Here is a 15,940-nt window from a genome sequence, read left to right as displayed (position 1 = left end):
CTCCCAGCTAGGACAAATCACAGCGTTTGGGGTTTCAGGGTTTTGCGGTGGGTCACTAAGGAGAACCAGACAGCCGATGCCTTCAAGGCAAACAAGGCAGAGTGGAAAGAAGATAAGCTCTAGAAACACAGAGCCTGGATGAGGTTCCCAGGTCTATCAGCACTGCCTAGTGTAATAGCACCTGCGAGTCATTTAATTGCTCTCTGTATACATACAGATATGTGTGTGTGTGTGTGTGTATGCGTATGTATACGCAAAAAACAAATGGGTGCTTGGCTTCAGCTCGTGATCGTTTGTTGAACGTAAATTGTTTTATATCCGGTCACTGGTATGTTTATTGCACTTTGGGGAATATAGGGTAATTATTAACTTTCCTCTTGAAAGGACCCTTTTGTGGTCAGTGATTTCCTGGGTTCTGGTCACGTTTTGGGGGGATTTAGCTTTAATTGCCTCAGTTTGGTCAATCTCTTTAAAAAAGAACCAATATTTCCCCAATTCTGGGACAATAATTACCTTTTCATTGTGCAATACCTACGTCCGCCACTTAAGAACATTTTGGGGTACCGACCTTCTGGCCATGGCGAAGCAGTAACAACAACAAGAGAATGTTCTCAGGTCTTGGGGCCTCAGGTAATTCTGCAAATCTTTCTTTTCCTTACTCCATGGAAATGGGTACCTGTTGTACCTCCCTCTATGAAAAGCCTGAGCAGCAGTCATTTTACTCAGAAATCACCGATCAATGATTTGAATGATGGCAGGTAGAATTATTTTGGTTTTCAACTAACAACACTACTACTGGTAATGTTTTTTATATGTGTAATATTTTTTATTTTTAAAGTGATTTCCTATGTATTATCTTACTGTGATTCCCCAAAGTCCAGGAATATGAATATTGAAGATGATTTATCAACATTTTTTAGATAAGAAACCCAGAGCCTTGAGAGGTTATGTAATCATTGTAAGCATTTCTATCAATCACATGCCTGTTGAACACATCGACCTTATGAGGAAGGCGTTATTGTAACTGTTTTTCAGGTAAAGCAGCTGAGCTCAAGAGAGGTTTGAATAACTTGTTCTAGATCACACCGCTACTAAGAAGAACCAGGATCCACACATTTGTGTATAAAGTCTCATAGTGTTTGTTTGTGCCCTGACAGCACGATGCTCCTCCCCTAAGAGTGGTGGCCGTGTGGGAAAGGCACTGGCCTGGGAGTCAGGAAGCCTCTGGTCCTGCCCGCGTCTGCCCGTAACCTATGAGTCATCTTGGGTAAGTCGTTTTCCTCCTCTTCCCTTCAGCTTCGTCATGTGAAGCGTGGAGTGTGGAAATGAGGCACGTGCTACCTCTGGACTCTGGCCTATTTGAATGACTCCCTGGGTTACAAAGCTGGGGTGATTACCAAGCTGCCCAAACATGGGCACCAAATATCTCCCCCTCTTAGCTCTTGACCATGTCTTTCGTGTCTGAATGAGAATTTCCCTCCAGGAGGAGTTCACTGGTATGGGCACAGCTGCGGTGCCTATAGGCAGGACCATGAGCCGCAGCCTACCTCATCCCTGCGGCATGGGAAGATGTAGCAGTTTCGCATAAGCCAAGTGTTGCCACAGGGGAATAGCCAAGCATGGTCTGCTGGGCTATCTTGGGGTTCCCCCGAAGCAGAGCCTACGGCAAGGGCTCACATGCACTGGGGTCCCCCTGAAACAGAACCTACAGCAAGGGCTCATATGCAGGTCATTTATTTGGGGAAGTAATCTGGAGATCAAGAGTGGAGGGGCTGGGAAAAAGGATGTAGAGGGAGGGGAAGCCAGTCCTAAGGGTGCATTCTCGAGGTGGTTACTGCTGTGGACAAATGGATCTTGATCCTGCAGGCTCTTGCCTTGGAATTGTCACTAGAGTCATGGAAAACCATTTCTGTCTTCCACTGGCCATGAAGCTTCCAGGCAGGGTTGACTCCCGTGTATTTCCAGTTTGCACATAGGCCAGAGCGGCTGAGCAGACTCCAGCATGTAGCTGCTATGGTGAGGGGCCCCAGGCAGAAAGCAGGGGGTGCCTGGGGCAGCAGAAGAAAGATTCTAAAGCTCGTTGCTTCAACGATAGCCAGGGCAGAATGGTGGCCGAGAGGACGAGAGAGAGATGGGGCATCAAAGATGTCTGGCACAATTGTGTGGCTGGTACCCAGCCCCTGTAGGCTGTGGGGTAGGTTGCAGGGTGAGGTACAAGTGTGGGGATGGTGGGGCTGGGAGAGATGCTTCTAGAGTGCATCTGCCACATGAGGAAGCTGTGTGATGGAGAGACCCCATATGTCCTCCCATGGGTGCTCTGTGAGACAGCCAGCATTTGGATGCCAGCCACTCAGAGCTCATAGGTGGCCTAAAGGAAGAAGGCTTTCCTCTTCTTCTCTGTATTCCCCTCTTCTTCTCTGGAGGGATTAGGAGTGGAGACAGAGGAGGGAGGGAAACCACCTCCTCCTCCCCACCAAGTCCCTGGGGCCAAGAGGCTGAGCACCGAGCAGGGGGAGGGGAGGGTGTGGATGCCAAACTTGACATGACACTTACTTGTGTTCCACTGCACTGGGCTGAGGTTTTTAGTATCTAAAAGTGACCAAAAAGCTATGGGACGTCACTACGGGGTGGAGGAGATGTGACACAGCAGCATTGATGGCGGTGCCTGGAGGGAATAAAGGTTCCATGTTTGTACTTCGTTAGGCTTAGATGTTCAACCGCTGCCCGCCAGTATTAATTTAGCTGTTTATCACGTGGGACAGCTGATCCACAATACTTCCTTTCCTCGATAGTGGTCTTCTCAGCTTAGATGATGTCACGTATGTATCTGACTTCCAGTGTTAAGGATAAAGCACACTTTACGATGGTGGTTTCAGCCTCTGGTGCCGTCAGGGACCAGATAGGTAGCAGAAGTGAGGGTAGAAGGCTGCTTGGGACCAATGAACCAGAGCGCTCATGCCCTGCTTACAGGGGGCGGGCACTGTTGAGCTCTAGCCTGCTGCCTTGCGGAAGCAGCTGGGTAGGGAGTTTGGATCTTTGATGAGTTGCCACCACCATATTAGCCCTGGGTCCCCATGGTAGATGATACTAAGGGCCCTAAGTTTTTACCCCCCCCCCTTTTTTTTTACATGTTTTTAAATGTTTATTTAATTTTGAGAGAGCTGGAGAGACAGAGCACGAGTGGGAGAGTGGCAGACACACACACACACACACACACACACACACACACACACACACACACAATCCAAAGCAGCCTCCAGGCTCTGAGCTAATAGCTCAGAGCCTGATGTGGGGCTTGAACTCCCAAACTGGGAGAGCGTGACCTGAGCCAAAGTCGGATGTTCAACCAACTGAGCCGCCCAGGTGCCCCCTTTTACCCCTTTCTGTATCCAGCCCCCTTTTCTAATTAACTTTACACTGTCCTCCCATTGTGGTTGGGGACACTTTCTTGTCCATGGGCCCATCTCATTTTCAGGTCTCGTTTTGGCCAGTGGTGCATTAGCAGCTGAGACACAATGGTGCCCTCTTGCACCTCTGCCCTCACCACGAGGAGAATACACCTGCACCAGCTGCTAATCCCTTGAGGGGGACGAGAGTGTGCGGGGCTGAGCCACACTGGCCAAGCCCCTCCTCGGTCAGCTGACCTGCAGATTATAAAAGTAAACGATGATTGTTGTAAGTCCCTGGGTTGGTTACGTAGTGATTTTGTAGCAGCGGTTAAGCCAGTAGATCAACATCCATGACACTGGTAACATGACACGATTCCTGCTGAGCCTCTAGGTGGCCTCCGATTCTTCCCGACACCGTCATCTAGGCAATCACTGTTATTCCATGGGAATGAGCAGACCAGATGGACTGTATGCCAGACCCCAGGTGACAGGGAGCCTCTGAAGGCTGCCTTTGGTGTCTGGGTGTATTCACGGCACTGCCGGGTGTCCGTTTCCCTTGTTCTGTCTGCCCTAGTCCTCGGAGAGCTGGTGGCCCGGCCACCGCGAGCTATTCAGCACTCACAGGGTATCTGATTTAGTCTATTTGGTCCCTTTTCTTAGTGTTTGTACTCTGGGCTTTTTACAGCTTCAAAGAGCTTCTCACCCATATTCACTAATTAATTCATTACTCCAGCCAGTAAAACCTGAAGCAGCCAGAGGAGAATGTCATTAGCGAGAATTCTAGAGGCTCATTATTTAGAGTACGTTGCCAGCTCCATCCACCAAGGCTGTTAACCCTTCCCTGGCTGACGGGCTCCTCAGGCAAGTGTGTGTCCGGGTAGGAGTCTGCTAGGCACTCAGCAGTCGCCAAGCACCTACTGTGTGCTCAGCTAGTAACACTGGGTGCCGCGGGGATACAAGAACTCCTAAAACATGGTTTCCGACTCCCAGGGCCTTCAGTCTGGTGAGAGCTCTGGAGTCAGGCAGACCTGAGTTTGAATCCCGGTCATTTATAAGCTGTGTGACGTTGGGCTAAGTAGCCTCCGTTTCCTCATGTCTAAAACGAGAGGCTCATACCTCTTTGGGGGAAACGTGAGGATATACGACGTCAGGTGAATAAAAGGTCTGGCACGCAGTGAATGCTCCAGAAACTACACGTTTACTAATGTTACCCAGACGCATGCCTTCACGTGCGTCTCTCATCCCGGGCCTGGCACGGGTGCACAGGACAGTGTGGAGGGAGGAAGGAAGCTGGCAGAGGGTAGGAATTTGGGGGACGCCTTTATTTCCGGGGTGATCTGAGGAAGAGGGAGCAGAGAAGGAAACTGAAGGCAGAAGGGTAGGAGGGTAGGGGGTAGGAGGGTAGGGGGGACCGCAGGAACGTGCCAGCAGGCGGGTTGCAGCAGCTGAGCTTTGAGAATGGGGAGGCAGGAAGGTGAACGCCAGCAGTTCCCTGCATTGAGAGGTGGAGCAGAGTGTAGTCTGAGGACACCCATTTGATCACCCATGGGCCACCGCGAGTCGGGATGGCCATGAAAAGCTCCACTCAGTCTCCTCCTGCGGGGATCACGGCTGACCACCAGCCTCCGCCCCTCCAGACTGGATCTGCCCCTACGCGGGTGCCTCAGGAACGTGCTGAATAACAGCTATGTGCCAGGTATTCATCTCAGCGTTTTTTTAAGTTTATTTGTTTTGAAGGAGAGAGGAGAGAGAGAGAGAGAGCACACACCCGAGCTGGGGAGGGGCAGAGAGAGAGGCAGAGAGAGAATCCCAAGCAGGCTCTGTGCTGCCAGCTCAGAGCTGGACGAGGGGCTCGAGCCCACAAACTGTGAGATCATGGCTTGGGCCGAAACCAAGATTCTGATGCTTCGCCGACTGAGTCACCCAGGCGCCTCTCGTCTCAGCTCTTAAACTACTCATTCATTTAATCCTCACGGCAGTTCCGAGGTATAGACAGTATTACCTTTGCTTTCCAGGTGAGAAAAAAGAGGCGAAGCTATGACTGGCACCGAGACCCGATCCCAGGGTCTGCTGGACCATCCCGATCGCAGGCCCTTTAGTAAGACGTTCAGTCTGCCTCTGTTGTTACTGTCCACTTCGGCAGCCAGCCTCTGCGCCCCCTGCTGCCTTAGGTCTGTGTTCCGACGCAGTCCCCAGGACGAGCTCTGCCCTGGTTCCAGTCCCACCTTCCTGTCAAGGGTTTGACTGTCTTTTCCTTTTCCCACTGTGGGTGCAGGGTTAAAGCATATTGCTAAAACCGTGTCTCTTCATGGATCTTTTCGCATAACATTTAATCGCTGGTAATGACTGTGACCCCAGCGGCACTCGTGTAGTGAACTTCAAGTTGGCATTTCAATTAGCTGTACTGATTGCCGGGTTTGGGCATTTCATATATTTGTGAGGTAGCTTAGCCTGAGAGGAGTCAGCTAAGGGACTTATTACCACAGTGCTTCTTGGGGGGAATAAATAACCTCATTACAGCGTCTTTTGCTCTGGCTGAGAGAGAGGAGGAAAAGTTGAATCTTTCAGGGCCGTTGTTTGTGGGGGCATGGGGCTCGGTGCCTGGGACTAAGTGGACCAAGCAGGAGGGTTGCTTCCCTTCCTTCCTCTCCCTTCCTCTCCCATCTTCTCCCCTCCCCTGTCCTTCCTTGCCTCTTCTTTCAGTTTGTCATTTCTTTTGTTCTTTTGCTAAAGCTTTTGATGGAAATAATGTAGTGACCTCTAGTGTTCCCAGGACTCAAAGGTTCGTGGATATAGATGGGGTCACATTAACAGTTAAACTTGGAACTTTTATACACACACACACACACACACACACGCACACACGCATGTGCTTCAAAGTCCAAGTCCCCTCTTTCCCCAGGTATCCTTGGGAGACCCCCGGATGTCTCAAAGGTGCTTACAAGCTGGTTTTCCTATGGTGTCTGCCATGTTCTCCCTCTCCTGCTGTCCTCTCCTGGTGTCCTGTCAGGGCTCCTGGACGCATTGGTGGCAGTGTGACATCTCTGAGAGCACAGGGTTCCTTAGCTGCCCTGCAGTGGGGCCACCTGGAGCCCTCAGCATGTTAAAGCATCCCTCAGGGCTGGAGCTGCCCCTGGACATCAGGTGTAGATACCATCTTGTTCCCCCATCCCTCTCTCTTCCCTCCTCTCCTCTGGGTGCCTGTGCCTCAACTCCATCCCTCTTCCCTGCCTCCTGCCCCGTTCAGCGAGATAAACCAAACCCACCTCCAGTAAATTCAGCAGACACCCGGGCCCCACCGAGGCTCACCTGGGGTGCACTGTCAACTTCAAAAAGAAGCACTGACATGGGTGCTTATGTTGATTTTTGCTGTAGCTGACTTTAGGATCTGCTCTCAATCAGGGTTACCACGATGGGCTGCTATTTTCCTAAATGAACGCCTGTGTGGTCTCTGGAAAGAGCCTTGGATTTGGCGGAGTCACAGATCCTGATTTCAATCCCTCTGGTACTTTCAATTTAGGAACCGCTCCCGTGTTAGTTAATATTTTTTTCACTTAATTTATCTGTAAATTCAACAGGGTTCAATGAGATACTGTCAGTGAAAATTTTCCTGGTACATAATAATACCAGGGAGATATATGTGTATGTATATGTGTATATATATATATAAAAAAATATATAAAAAATATATATAATATATATAAAAAATATATAATATATATATAAAATATATATAATATATATAAAATATATAATATATATATAAAATATATAATATATATATATAAAATATATAATATATATATAAAATATATATAATATATGTATAAAATATATATAATATATATATAAAATATATATATAATATATATATAATATATATATTAACCAACCTTCACTAGACTGTTTAAAAACATACAGTTGCCTGCTGTAGCAAATCTCAACTCCTTTCCCTGCCACCACCATGATGGTCCCCATGGCCCCCCTCTACTTGCCCTGACCTTTCCCACCTTCCTTCCTGCCCTGGCTCCTTTCTTCTTCCTCAGCCTGTTGAGTTGGGAAAAATCCTCAGCTAGGATTCGAACCTAAGAGACCTACGATTTCATTCAACCTCACAGTTTACTAGCTGTGTGAACGCACGTGCTTCCTGGGGCTTCCTGTTGGTTTCTGGTTCCAGTTCCGGTAAGCATCCTTCTGGAAGCAGCGGCGCCCTCGTGTAGCAGCCCCTGAAGCCAGTTTGTGTGTGGATTCAGCCTCATCACGCCCGTGCCAGACATCAGCCAGGCAGTGCCCCTCGTCATAACTGGGTCCCGGGCTCATGCGGTGGTCTTCCGCTGAGCTCAGGGACACAGGTCTCCGCTCAGCAGTGTCCCCTCCTCAGAGGCTCGAGTTTCAGCTCCAAGGGGCCCCTTCTCCAAGTTCCACAGTTTTAATAATTAATCATTTCAGCCTCTTCCCTTGGTTAACCCAGCCCTAAGTGGTTCCTTTAGAATTCTCTTTTTACTCAGTCATCAGGTTAATAGCTTCGTGTCTGGTTAACAACTTTTAATTCTAATTCTGTTTAAATAGCCGCTGTGCTTTCCATCTCCTGATTGAGGTTTGGTTTATACAAGTGCCTGGGGTGGGTCAGGCGCTCTTGTGAGCTCCTTGGAGAGGGCAGTAAACAAAATGGAGAAAATATCCCCCTCGTGGAACTCACCTTCTGTTCAGGCAAAACAAAACATAAATACATGCATAAGGAAAATATGGTATGTCCGAGGTCTAAGTGCTGTCTGAAACATACCTCCAGAAAGAGATGCGGAAGTGCCGGGAAGGCGGTGGTTTGCAATTTAAGCTGTAATGTCTACGTGACAGCCCTCATCATACGTATGAAAATACTTTGTGGCCCGAATATTGGGAATTATTTTCTTTCGTTCATAGCTGAGCCTTTTTGGGAATCTTGGAGGCTGTGTAAAAGCAGAGAGAGTGTAGAATGAACAGGACTCTAAATGGGCGACACGCCTGGAAAAAAAGAAAAGCCCAATGTTTTAATTGGGTGGCTAATGAGTATGAGTGTGAGTGTGAGTGTGTGTGTGTGTTGGGGGGGGGCAGTGGGGATTCCTCTCAACTTACAGCATAATCACTGAATCCAGCAGTCTTCCTTAGAACAGTCTCAGGCTCATTTTAAGCCACGGATACTATGGACCAGAAAGAGACTCCATTTTTCAAATAAATAAGCTTTTACAGTTTTCCTCATCATTTCACAATTCTCGGAGGATTCCAATCATATTTGTGTACTTATTCCTCATTTTTCGTCCCGGACAACGAGGAGACCTCTTGAATTGGACAGTCCCACCGTTGGGGCTGTTCATTTAGGGGCTTTGCCTAGGGTGGCAGCTTTTTGCTTTCGGGTTCCCGAGTCCTGAGGGTAGAGGTGAACAGTGTCTTCAGGACAGAAGGGCATGGCTCTGGGTTGTAATGAACTCCACAGGCTGGAGCCAGGGAACAGGCTTTGCATCTCAATGAGCAGCCTAATTTCTTGCCGACAGGTGTTGTAATGGCTTTTTGACAATTCTTTTTCTCAAGCCTGGGAAAAAAAAATCTGGACTCCAACTGGTACTTCTTTGTATTTCGCAGACCAATTTTTTTGTGTTGGTCAGAATGCTAGGTGGTAAAGCCCCCAGATGAAAGAGTGGGGGTGGGTTTACTGGTCTATGTGAGACTGGTTTCCATCCCGGGTGTTTCTGCAGAAGGGGATCCCTCCTGTCCTGATTTTGGAAGAAGTCACAAATTTTCTTCTTCGACTTTCTGGAAATGTCCCTGGGCTGCACAGAATGCTTTGCTTATTAATGAGGAGGAGAAACAGATCCACCTCTCTTTCCTGGTTGTTGTCCCTTTGGCATCATTCAGAGTGAGAGAAAGTTTATTTTATTGCTATTGCCAAGGGCCCAGTTAGAGTCTAGGTTATGCCCAGTGCTGGGATTCAGAGACATCGCATAAGTAGGTGGACCGCACACCAGGAAAGGATTCTGAGTGTTTGGTTTGTGCTGGGCACTGTGCTGTGTGCTTCATATGCGTTTATCTCATTTAATCCACAGATCCACCCTATAAGATGATTGTCCTTTTTTTAAAATGTTTATTTATTTTTGAGAGAGAGAGACAGAGAGAGAGAGAGTGAGGGAGGGGCAGAGAGAGAGAAGGAGACAGAATCCAAAGCAGTCTCCAGGCTCTGAGATGTCAGCACGGAGCCCAATGTGGGGCTTGAACCCATGATCCGTGAGATCATGACCTGAGCCAAGGTCGGATGCTTAACCGACTGAGCCACTCAGGCGCCCCGAGATGAGTGTCCTTATTTTACACGGGAGGATGTTGAGATATTGGGATATTGAGATAGGAAGTAACTCAAGTGAGGTTTAGAAGTGGGCCTCCAACCTAGGTCTGTTGACATGGATTGCAAGGGATGCTTGCATGAGGCAGGTGGGGGGAAGGGGGATTTCTGAGACGAAACCGCTTCATGTCCCTTTCTACAACTCAACGTTCAAGGTCTGAGAGAAAGGTCATCTTTGCTCTATGTTCTGAAGACAAACCAGATCAAATCAAACCTAAACTTACTTGTGCAATAGTTCTACTAGGTTAGCTACTATTGTTTAATACTTTAAAAAATTTTTTTTTTAACGTTTATTTATTTTTGAGACAGAGAGAGACAGATCATGAACAGGGGAGGGTCAGAGAGAGAGGGAGACACAGAATCCAAAACAGGCTCCAGGCTCTGACCTGTCAGCACAGAGCCCGATGCAGGGCTCGAACTCACGGACCCACGAGATCATGATCTGAGCTGAAGCCGGATGCTCAACCGACTGAGCCACCCAGGTGCCCCTATTGTTAAGTACTTTTAAACTTCTGATCATATTTAATTTTCTCAATATCCTGAGAAATAGAGATTAATATCCCCCTTTTTACATAGGGTATCACTGAGCTTGAGATTGAATTCACCGGTCTTCCTGAAACCAGGTTCATGATTTCTAAAGGTTAATCTCTTCTTTGAGATTAACAGATCACTGTTCTCATTATCAGTGGCTGTGGACCAACCACCCAAAACGAAGTGACATAAAACAACAGTCATTATGTTATGCTCACACTTTGTTGGTCATGAATGAAAATAGCATACAGGGAGGATAGCTTCCAGCTGAGTGGGGCTTCAGCTGAAGGTGCTTTAACTGCTGGAGACATCTGGGTTGGCTCAGTTGGATGCCTCTGGGTTCTTCGGTTCTTTGTCATTTTGTTTCTGCTGGAAGCGAATGTCCAAGATGGTGCCTTCACTCATGTTTGACATCTGGGCAGGTATGGCTGGGACAGTTGGAATAATTCAGGCATTTTCTCTCTGTTTTTAAAATATTCTTTTTTGGTTGTTTATTTATTTTTGAGAGAGAGAGAAAGAGAGAGAGAGAGAGAGGGAGAGAGAAAGCACACACATGAGCAGGGGAAGGGTAGAGAGAGAGGAAGAAAGAGAGAGCCCGAAACAGGCTCTGAAGTGTGAGCACAGAGGCTGATGTGGGGCTCAAACTCACTAATGAACTGTGAGAACATGACCTGAGCCGAAATCAAGAGTTGGACGCTTAACTGACTGAGCCACCCAGGTGCCCTAGGCATCTTCTCTGTTTATATGGACTGTTCAAGGGGTTACCTTGAGTTTCCTCACAGTGTGGTGATTTCGTGGCTTCTCGTTCTTAGCACTATTGACATTTTGTGATGGATAGTTCTTTTTTGTGAGTGGTTGCGAACCAGATTCCAACTTGCCTAATCTCCAGCTTTTATACAGTTCACTAAGCTATACTTGAGTTTGAATGACTCATTGTTGAAACATGGACTCTGTCCCAAAGGGCACTCAGTCTTGTACTTCGACTCCTTTAGGAAAGCAAATGCCTGCTATGCCAGACACGGTAACATTTAGCAATGCTGTAGCAGAGGATGTAAAAGGATGCTTTATTTATATAATCTTATGTACCACACACTATTCTGGGTAGGTATAAATATCCATATACCCATATACGTAATTTTTTATGAAGTTAAATCCTGTTACGGTAATAATATCCTCATTTTATAGTTAGCAGCCCTGAGACTTGACCATGTAGGTCAAGTGACTTGCTCATCTTGGACAGGGTAGTAAAGATCTTACAAGGAATGGGACCCTAAATGTGTCCGCATCATGAAAAATGTAGGGGTTAAGCATGACCTAGCTCCAGAGCTGTTGTAACCCTTCCCACTCATACCACAATATCTATTTTAGTCTGCCCATTTGAAAGTCATGCCTCTGTATGACTTCAGCCTCTCTCTCCAGCTACCTAATAACATCTGGGAGCTTGGGAAAGGCTTTGTCTGATAATTCATCTTGCCCATCAGAGTCACTAGGCAATCAGCGGGTTTCTTTGCAGAGAGGAAAACCAGGCTGACAGCTGAGGGGAGCCTGATGCAATATTTTTAGGGCACTTGGGTCTGTGCAATTATTGTTTCTCAGTGTTGATTGTCAATGGTTGCAAACAGACAACAACGGTGTGAGGTTGTGCAGTCACTGAGCCCCTGAGTGACAGGTGGTCATTGTTTCTGGCATTTGACAAGGCTTAAGTATAGACATCACGATAGGTTGTCACTACAGGTTCAGTTCAAGGATGTTTTTATATGGAAAGGAGAGGGGTCCTGGAGAAGGAGTTTGAGTCATAAAGAAAGTTTGGTGTTTTGCCACATCAACTGCTAAATCGCACTTACACTTTGGCCAGATCCCCCACAGACTTTAATTTTCAGTTTTCATTCGAAAATAACAATGTCAATTTATGGATCACTGGGACTGAATGTCTCTGTGTGAATACCAGAATGTTCTAGTACTTCTGCCCTCGTAGACTGTGAATCAGTAATTCCCTGGCACCCAGTAGGTGTTCAGGAGATGTTGGTTAAGTGAATGAAAGAGCTGTCGTTTGGCCTGAGAGCTGAAATGGTGTGGATTACAGGTGTTGACAGTGGAGAATACAGTATATTATCAATTGTAATCCTCATTATTCCAGGGACTTATATGGTCCAGCCTCAGAGAGGGCTCATCTCAACAACAAAAAGTAGCTAGAGCAAAAATTATACAAAAGTAATTCATATTCATTTTTTATTGACTTCCTCAGAGAACACTAGAGGGGGAAGGACCATTTCATTCACTGAAACATCGTGTACTCTCCCTTCCCTTTTCTCTCCATCTTGCTCTTACCTAGTGGCTGCTTCAGAGTCTCTAAAGGTACCACCGCCAAGAATTACTTCCTTGTAATTCTTAAGCAGTTTTATATCTCTCCCAACAACCTCAAGTTTTTTCAAATGTAACTCTCTTTGGTCTCTTCCTTCAAGCAGGACTCTTGGTTCTCTAGAGAAGAAGGGGGTTAGGGAAATTAATTGGACAATTGCAAGATTTTTATTTGAATAACAAGGGAGAGATAAAGACTATAAAGACTCACATGATAATTTTTATTCTATAATTGCTTCATGTATTAATTTGTTTATTGAGTAAATACTAAGTAGCAACTATATGTATAACAATTTTTTCATACATTCATAAAGATAGGGTTTGCCTATTTTCAATTTTAATATCTATTGGCAGATTACTTTCCCCCCAAGCTGTGGCAATTCATGCAATCAGTTTTCAAAAGTGCTTGTTTCTTTGCATTTTCATCAGCTCTGGTTATTATCTCCTCTTCAGTTGTCAGTCTGATGAGTTACTTTGATTTGCATTTCCCTGAATGCTAGTAAAGATGTTCTAAGAATATTTTCATACTTATTATCCATTTGGATTTTCTCAGTAGTGATTTGACTGTTTTTATAATTTTCCCATTTTCTGATTTTTTCTTTTTAAATAGGCAATTTGTAGATGTTCTTTATATATTAGGGATGTTAACCCTTTGCTTATATAATTTGTTGAATTAATTAGGATAGTTGTAGCTTCTCTAACAAATGAACCTCCAAATTTTAGTGGCTTAATACAACAGAATATTATTTCTTTATTTAAAAAAATTTTTAAGTGCTTATTTATTTTTGAGAGAGAGCGAGAGAGTGAGAGAGAGAGAGAGAGAGAAAGAGAGAGAGAGGGGCAGAGTGTGAAGGTGGGGGGCAGAGAGAGAGGGAGACACAGAACCTGAACCAGGCTCCAGGCTCTGAGCTGTTAGCACAGAGCCCAACACAGGGCTCAAACCCATGAACCATGAGATCATGACCTGAGCTGAAGTTGGATGCTTAACTGACTGAGCTACCCAGGCATCCCCAGAAGATTATTTCTTGTTCTTCTGACAATTCAGTATGAGCAGTCCTGGTTTGCAGGTGGGCAGCTTTATTCCAATTGGTATTTCAGGGACTTGGATTCTTACCATCTTATGGCTCTTCCATCCATTATGGCCTTGGAGTTCTGTGCATATAGCTAAAGAAAGGGAAAAGTAGGGTGGAGAATCCCTACCAACTTCTTAAAAGCCCTAACCTAGAAGTGCCATACACCATTCAACATTGATGCAATATTGATGCAAGGGGCTGGCTGTGGTTTTTGGCTGGGCAGCTATCCCTGACTGTGAATTCTTGGTAGATGGCTAGCCATGTTTCTGCCACATGTGTTGCAGGTATTTATTTTCCAGTCTAATACTTGTCTTTTGACTTTACTTATGATATTTTTGTCATAAAATAATAAAGACTATGGAATTATCTCTGTCCATTTACCTATCATCCATCTCTCTCTCTCTCTCTCCATCCATCCATCCATCCATCCATCCATCCATCATCTATCATCTAATCTTTCTATCTTGCTATCATCTTTTATTTTGTGGTTTCTACAATCCCTAGCTTGCTCAGGACAAGGTCATCCACATTTCCCCCTAAATTTCTTATTACATCTGTAATTTATATTTTCAATATGGTATGAGTCAGGTTTTTTTTTTTTTTAACCACAGTTTTTTCTAGTGAATTAAGTTGCCCTTTTCTGGCCATTTTTGGTTTATTTCTTTATGTATTAACTTTATCCTGGTCTGTATTCAATTTCACACATTTGTCTAGTGTTACGGAAATAGAAGACTAAGTTGACTACAGTGGATTTATAGTAAGTTTAAGAATGGCTTCGTCAAGATAGCTATCATCTTAACTATTAGGTTATGTGGACTTTCTCTTTAAATAAGTTACTCTTGGGGCACCTGGGTAGCACAGTCAGTTAAGCGTCAGACTCTTGATCTCTGCTCAGGTCATGATCTCATGGTTTGTGAGTTTGAGGCATCGGGTTGTGCTCTAATGGCGTGGAGCCTGCTTGGGATCCTGTCTCTCCTTCTCTCTGCTTCTCCCTCACTTGTGATCATTCTCTTTCAAAGTAAATAAATACACTTAAAAAAAGTTACTCTTGGGGTGCTTGGGTGGCTCAGTTGATTAAACATCAGACTTTTGATTTCAGCTCAGGTCCTGATCTTAAGATTTGTAAGATTAAGCCCTGTGCTGGGCTTTGCACTGATGGTGCAGAGCCTGCTTGGGATCTCGCTCTCTCTCTCTTTGTCCCTCCCTCACTCATGTTCTCCCTTTGTCTCTCAAAATAATTCAATAAACATTTTAAAAAATTAAAAAATAAATAAGTTATTTTCATCTTTCTTAGCACTAGCTTCTGTCTTTGAGAAACAAAGACAATATTTTCAGTGGGTTAAGGAGGACCACCATCCATTCTTTGACATAACTCCTATTGAGAAATGGGGTGTATGTCTCATCCCCTTGAATCTGGGGAGACTCTGTGATTGCTCTGATCAAGAAAACATGGCCCCAGAGGTGCTGTGCTAGTTTCTAGGCCCAGACCTTAACAGTATGGCATCATCTGCTTCCTCTGTCTTTGAACATTTGCTCTTGGTGCTACTGTGTAAGAAATCTGACTATCCTGAAGCCACCGTGATACAGAAGTCCAAGCCACATGGAGGGATCCTGGACAACGTGGAGGGAAAGAGAGACAGAGAGACAGAGAGAGGCCAAGGAACCTCAGAGTGCCAGAGATGTGATGAAAAGCCATTGTGAAATGAACCCTTTAGCTCCAGTCACCCCAGCTGGTGGCATGAGATCTGAGACGAACCTCCCAGCTGAGCCCCACCCCCACCCCAATTCCTGGCCCACAAAACTGTAAAAACATAAAATGGTTGTTTTAAGCCACTAAATTTTGTGGTAGTTTGTTATGCAGCGTTTGATAATCAGACATGGTGGAGATCTCATATCACATGTGCAGTGCCATGTTCGTGAAATAAGGTAGTTCTTACTGACATTAGCATTATAATTTCTCCTGGAGGAGAGCACAAGCCAGTGGAGGACAGCTTCACCCGCAGGTGGCACCCGCAGGTGCTCAATACCAGCATGCCAGGCTGTCCATCAACTCAGCCTCTAGAATATATGGAAACGTTGGGCATAGCATGTGGTGTGTCTGGGGGGCTGGAGCCTTCCTTGGACTGTCTCCAACTGCTTCCCTGTCCTGACCTCCCTCTACTTCCTAGGGTGGTCCTTTCTTCCACTCCAGGTAGACTCTCCTCTTTGTTTATCCTATAACA

General features: G+C 45.7%; 1 long non-coding RNA gene across 2 annotated transcripts in view; it reads left to right on the top strand.

Moving 5' to 3' along the window:
* Positions 1 to 1,262, top strand: part of LOC123585472 — a 52,724-nt gene extending 51,462 nt beyond the window's left edge. For both annotated transcript variants that reach the window (XR_006706216.1, XR_006706217.1), the window contains one exon: positions 1,036 to 1,262. This is a non-coding gene — a long non-coding RNA (uncharacterized LOC123585472). The remainder of the gene's footprint in view (positions 1 to 1,035) is intronic.
* Positions 1,263 to 15,940: the final 14,678 nt, after the last annotated feature.

Source organism: Leopardus geoffroyi, chromosome C3 (genome assembly GCF_018350155.1).
Source record: "Leopardus geoffroyi isolate Oge1 chromosome C3, O.geoffroyi_Oge1_pat1.0, whole genome shotgun sequence".
NCBI classification, from domain to species: Eukaryota; Metazoa; Chordata; class Mammalia; order Carnivora; family Felidae; genus Leopardus; species Leopardus geoffroyi.
The sequence above is the reverse complement of the archived record's forward strand: the minus strand, read 5'-3'. Positions and strand labels throughout refer to the sequence as shown.